The sequence below is a fragment of the Protopterus annectens genome, chromosome 1.part0 (assembly GCF_019279795.1).
Source record: "Protopterus annectens isolate FY-2018-M chromosome 1.part0, PAN1.0, whole genome shotgun sequence".
Classification (NCBI taxonomy): domain Eukaryota; kingdom Metazoa; phylum Chordata; order Ceratodontiformes; family Protopteridae; genus Protopterus; species Protopterus annectens.
In genome coordinates this window covers 150,750,411-150,756,410 of record NC_056725.1, presented here as the reverse complement: position 1 = coordinate 150,756,410, position 6,000 = coordinate 150,750,411, and positions in this window count along the sequence as shown.

The window sequence follows — 6,000 nt, the reverse complement described above, 5'->3', positions numbered from 1 at the left end:
GGAACCACCTGCCCCTCCTGCGATGCAGAGCTGGTGGGTATTCATAACCCAGCACTAAATACAACTACTGGTGGAGACCAATGTAAACACAGCTGCCCCTCCTTTTCAACAACCTGACCAGCCGAAGGATAACATAAAAGGGAAAATTATCAATCATACAGAAGATAAAGCAATTACTCATGCTTCAACTGCATGGCCCACAGTTCTGCCTCTTCCCTGCCATGGACTGGATCCAGCCCCAAAACTGTAAGCCAATAGAGTGGCCACAATAATGGTCATGCCATGTCATTGCAGGTCAGACCCAGTACTGGAGGATCTCCTTCACCACAATCCCACATAGTATGTAACTACTGAGTTTAACTCCATTGACCAAACCTCACCATACACTGTTATAGTTATATGTCACTTTGTCCCCCCACCAATGCAAGTGATAATGACTGCAGTTTGACCACCACTTAAACTGTGGGGGTTTGGTGATGACTCGTACAATGTGGCCTGACCATGCACTGATCTGTATAGCCAGGTTGTGATACTGCATCCATTATTTTATTCTGTGTTTTCTGTGTCACAGCCTATAGTTTGGACCAGACATTGCTTCTTTGCCAGTGCTACAGTGTACTGCACCTACCTTTGCCATATCTGTAGTTCCACTGCTGCATGTTCCTTCCTGGCTCTCCACCATGTCCTTTCACTGTCCTTCTGTTGCTGCTGCAAGTTGAATGGCAAATCCTGCCATGATGTTCTCTTGCTGTTTCATTTGGTTATACAGCAACATGTTTTGGAGCATGACATGCATAGCAAATATCTTGATGTATATATTCATATGCCCTTCTAGACGTGTCTAAATATTGAAAGTATCCCTTCAGTAGTCCAAATACCTCCTCCACTATTGTTTATGTTTCAGCATGGGCAGTTTTATAAGGCAGTTTTTGTGTGTTCTAAAGTTTTCATATCACTGTCATTATCTAGACTCTAGAGCATAATCAGCATCATTTGCAACACATAAAATATTATATGCATCCTACTCTCCGTATGCTTACAATCAAAGGTCATCCATGGGTAGGGACTCCAGTATCTCCAAGCCAATTTTCCATAGAGAGGGAGTATGCATCAGGACAAACCAAAATTCCAACACAGGATTGTTGAGAGTCAAGTATTTAGAGTAATAATCCCTTCAACTAAGTTATTTTATTTCTAAAAGCAAAATAAATCCAGTTCCAAATTATCGTTCTTCAAAAAAAGAGACTGACGCCAGATCATTCATTCTATAGGTTTTATTGGAATAAGCGTTTTCATCTCAGAAGTCTGCAAACTGAATCAATAATAAAAGAATTATAATGGGTAGTGACTGGAATTAAATATTTGATTCGGAATTTGATAAAGAAAGGCTTGCTTCTCTATGCCTTATCAAAGATCTGGGATTACTGAAGACTTAATTCATGTATATGACCTTTGATCCATATTGTGTCCTTTATCCTTAAGGGAGATATTATACCTTATTTTTACTGTGTCGATAAACTCGGACTAAAATTGATTAGTTCCTTCTACCAAAAATATTTCTCAGATCTCAGCTTGCATATAATTCAGAAACAAGGTATTTTTCCTGACCATTCTAAGATGCATTCAAAAATCAAAATATGTCCCAGTCCTTGGACACGGGCTACCTAGAGGTTAAACCTGAATATCTGATAAGGCACAGAAGTAAAAGATCAAAAAGAAACACCAAGTCAGTCTTTCTTTGCAATACAACAGGATAGCATGATTCCATACAACATTAGGTCAACCCTTTTTCAGACTATTAATTAGCAAAATAAGAAGTCTTTCGGCTTTTTCTGGTTAGGGGTCACCACAGTGGAACTCCGGTCCACTAATGATTGGCAGTGGATTTTTATGGTGTCAAGTTGCCAGCCCGAAGCCCAACCTTCAAAGAAGGCACACCCATTCACGCACGCACCTACCTGCATATCTTTAGACATCACACGACCATGGGGAGGACATGCAGACTCCACACAGAAGGTGCTCCAGCCGAGAATCAAACGGGAAAACCTCACATTAACTAACTCAAGCCTATAGCACCTTTTTGTTTACTTCCATTTCACAACCATAGCTCCTTATGATCTCCAATACTTTTTTGGGTCTGGCTTCATTTTCCACGTGACCTTCCAGTTAATAATATGCACTTTTAGAAAGTGCAAGGAGTTATTAACAAAATGACTCCAAGATTGTTAATCTAGGATGTCCTACAATGGAGAAACTAATCACTGTTCATCACTTATTATTTATATGTTCATATTTATGTTCATATTTTCATAACTGAGAGCCCTATAGGTTATTGATATGTATGGTGAGATATGCCATGGTGGGAGACAGGAAATGTCATTGTCAATGTCCATTTATGTCACAGTACACCTGATATATTGCTTGTTGTTTGTTAATAATTATGAAAATAAACTATATTTCCTTATGTACTTTCATACTTCAAAAAGCAAGTGACTTACAAACTGTCGCATGACATCAGGTGAAATTTTAGATTTTTTAGTTGAAGAAAACTGTCTTTCAAATGTGTAATGTAAGTTACATATCTTGAAGAATAGTCAGAATTATTTACACCGATAATTGTGCACTTAAGCATATGTTTTCATATTTCTGTAACTATCTCAATAAACATACACTCATTGAAGAATTTCTTTTTGTCATGTGAAAACGTATGTCTGATTAACAAAAATGTTATGTCTAGGTTATACAACTTCCAAAATATGACAATTTTTTGTGAAAGTTTAGCAAAAAATATAAATTTGAGTCTGTGTGCATTTTAATATAGCATTTATGGAAATACTATGAATGTACTGACTATTACAACAGCGAAGAATGCTTCTTACTGAACACATTGCAATGTGTAGAGTTGTAATAGCATTTATTGTTCACAGCACATTTACTTTTGTCTATCTTATCCTTTTTAAGTTTATTTTTCAGTAAATGCTCTGGAATGCAAGATGTGGCTAAACAACTAGAAGTGTGACATTCCACACCATTTAGGTGCTACATTAAATGATAAAGGGCTACATAAATTAATACTCCCAAAAAATATATTCATAAAGAGACAAAGAACATTAATTTTGATCTGAAAAAATAGGTGTGATTGAATAATATACAAGATATTAACTCTTTATATGCACCGAAGTTATTATTTGAGTCACAAATTCAGCAAAATATACAAAACATATTTCAGTTCCATCATAACATTTGTCCATTAACCACTCCCATGGCACAGGAGTAAGAAGCCTGACCATGATTTTAAAATGGAACCTGTGTGTTGAGAGATAGCCTTACAAGACTATCTGTGAATATATAGAGCTGAGTATATTTTTCTGTATTATTCTGTATTATAGAGCTAAATTGCTGCTTAGATATCTGTTGTCTTAGTGTTCTGCAAATATACAGAGATCAGTATATACTTTTTTGGTTTTATAATTTGCACTCTGATTCCTCACATCTCTGTTGAAACTTTCTTCCCCACCCCACCCTCATTTTGGTTTCTATTGCTTGTGTGTTATTAACTCAAGGTTCCCTTAATTTGAACTGTTAATAGCAGCAGTCTGCATTTAAAGTGGAACCTGTGTGTTGAGAGACAGCCTTACAAGACTATCTGCAAATATATAGAGCTGAGTATATTTTTCTGTATTATTCTGTATTATAGAGCTAAATTGTTGTTTAGATATCTGTTGTCTTAGTGTTCTGCAAATATACAGAGATTAGTATATATTTTTTTGGTTTTATAATTTGCACTCTGATTCCACACATCTCTGTTGAAACTTTCTTCCCCACCCCACCCTCATTTTGGTTTCTATTGCTTGTGTGTTATTAACTCAAGGTTCCCTTAATTTGAACTGTTAATAGCAGCACTCTGCATTTAAAGTGGAACCTGTGTGTTGAGAGACAGCCTTACAAGACTATCTGCAAATATACAGAGCTGAGTATATTTTTCTGTATTATTCTGTATTATAGAGCTAAATTGTTGCTTAGATATCTGTTGTCTTAGTGTTCTGCAAATATACAGAGATCGGTATATATATTTTTTGCTTTTATAATTTGCACTCTGATTCCTCACATCTCTGTTGAAACATTCTTCCCCACCCCACCCCCCTCATTTTGGTATCTATTGCGTGTGTGTTGTTAACTCAAGGTTCCCTTAATTTGAACTGTTAATAGCAGCAGTCTGCATTTAAAGTGGAACTTGTGTGTTGAGAGACAGCCTTACAAGACTATCTGCAAACATATAGAGCTGAGTATATTTTTCTGTATTATTCTGTATTATAGAGCTAAATTGTTGCTTAGATATCTGTTGTCTTAGTGTTCTGCAAATATACAGAGATCAGTATATATTTTTTTGGTTTTATAATTTGCACTCTGATTTCTCACATCTCTGTTGAAACTTTCTTCCTCACCCCCCACCCTCATTTTGGTTTCTATTGCTTGTATGTTGTTAATTCAAGGTTCCCTTAATTTGAACTGGTAATAGCAGCAGTCTGCACTTAAAGTGGAACCTGTGTGTTGAGAGACCGCCTTACAAGACTATCTGTAAATATATGGAGCTGAGTATATTTTTCTGTATTATTCTGTATTATAGAGCTAAATTGTTGCTTAGATATCTGTTGTCTTAGTGTTCTGCAAATATACAGAGATCAGTATATTTTTTTGGTTTTATAATTTGCACTCTGATTCCTCACATCTCTGTTGAAACATTCTTCCCCACCCCACCCCTCATTTTGGTTTCTATTGCTTGTGTGTTGTTAACTCAAGGTTCCCTTAATTTGAACTGTTAATAGCAGCAGTTTGCATTTAAAGTGGAACCCGTGTGTTGAGAGATGCCTTACAAGACTATCTGCAAATATATAGAGCTGAGTATATTTTTCTGTATTATTCTGTATTATAGAGCTAAATTGTTGCTTAGATATCTGTTGTCTTAGTGTTCTGCAAATATAAAGAGATCAGTATATATTTTTTGGTTTTATAATTTGCACTCTGATTCCTCACATCTCTGTTGAAACGTTATCCCACCCCCACTCCCTGTTCTTGGTTATAGTTTAAATTTGGTGGCTTTTGCAGTGCCCGCCCCACTGTAGATTTGATCTAGGACACTCCCCCAGTCCCATCTCTTTACCGCATTCTACCTAATAAACCCTTTCTGCACTTGCTTTTAGTCCTTTTTAATTTAATTACATTTTTTCAAACTGTGTGTGGACTAATATTGCTACATACTCAAGTGTGCCAGCTTGCACTGCATGTGAATTGTTTTTACTACTGTTTTTGCTACTTTTCTGAAAAAAAAATTGTAAGCCTGTTTCCTGCCTTTCCTGTAATTAGTGTTCCTGATACAGATTTGCTGTTCCCAGGACAATTTGTAAGCTTCTGAGCCCCCAAGCCTTTCTGTGTTGGAGGGAAGCCTTCTAGCTTATCAGTGGGAGTGGTAAGCACTAGGTAACCTGTCTACCACATAAGGAGTGGTTCTGGCCCAGAATTTGTAGTTATTGGCCGTTTGGACGGTCTTCCATCTCTCTCAACTTTCTGATTTGAAGGCCTGCATTTGCACTTGTTTCTGTCCTGTATCTCCTGGGCCCATCTCATTTGCTCACTCAAAAAAAAAATTATCTGCTTTTACTGTATTTGTGCTTCTTCCTACTTTATTTTGCTTTTGTGTCATCTTAAAAGTACTCAGATGTATTTATTACTGCTTGGTGTAACTCATACCAAGCCTTTTAGTTTAAGCACTTGGGCTTCAGACCAGTTGTTTTACATTAGGAAGGTTTGTGGTCTGCACTGTGGAGGCAGGACACGTAGCTTCCATCCTTCTAAGTTGGGAACTGCTGATTGAGGGCTCAGTGTCTGTTATTCTAAAAGTGTATTAATTCTGTTTTAAGCACTTGGGCTTCAGGCCAGTTATTTTACATTAAAAGGGTTCGTAGTCTGCACTCTTGTGGGAGGAGAGGCTGGACTCTGCCC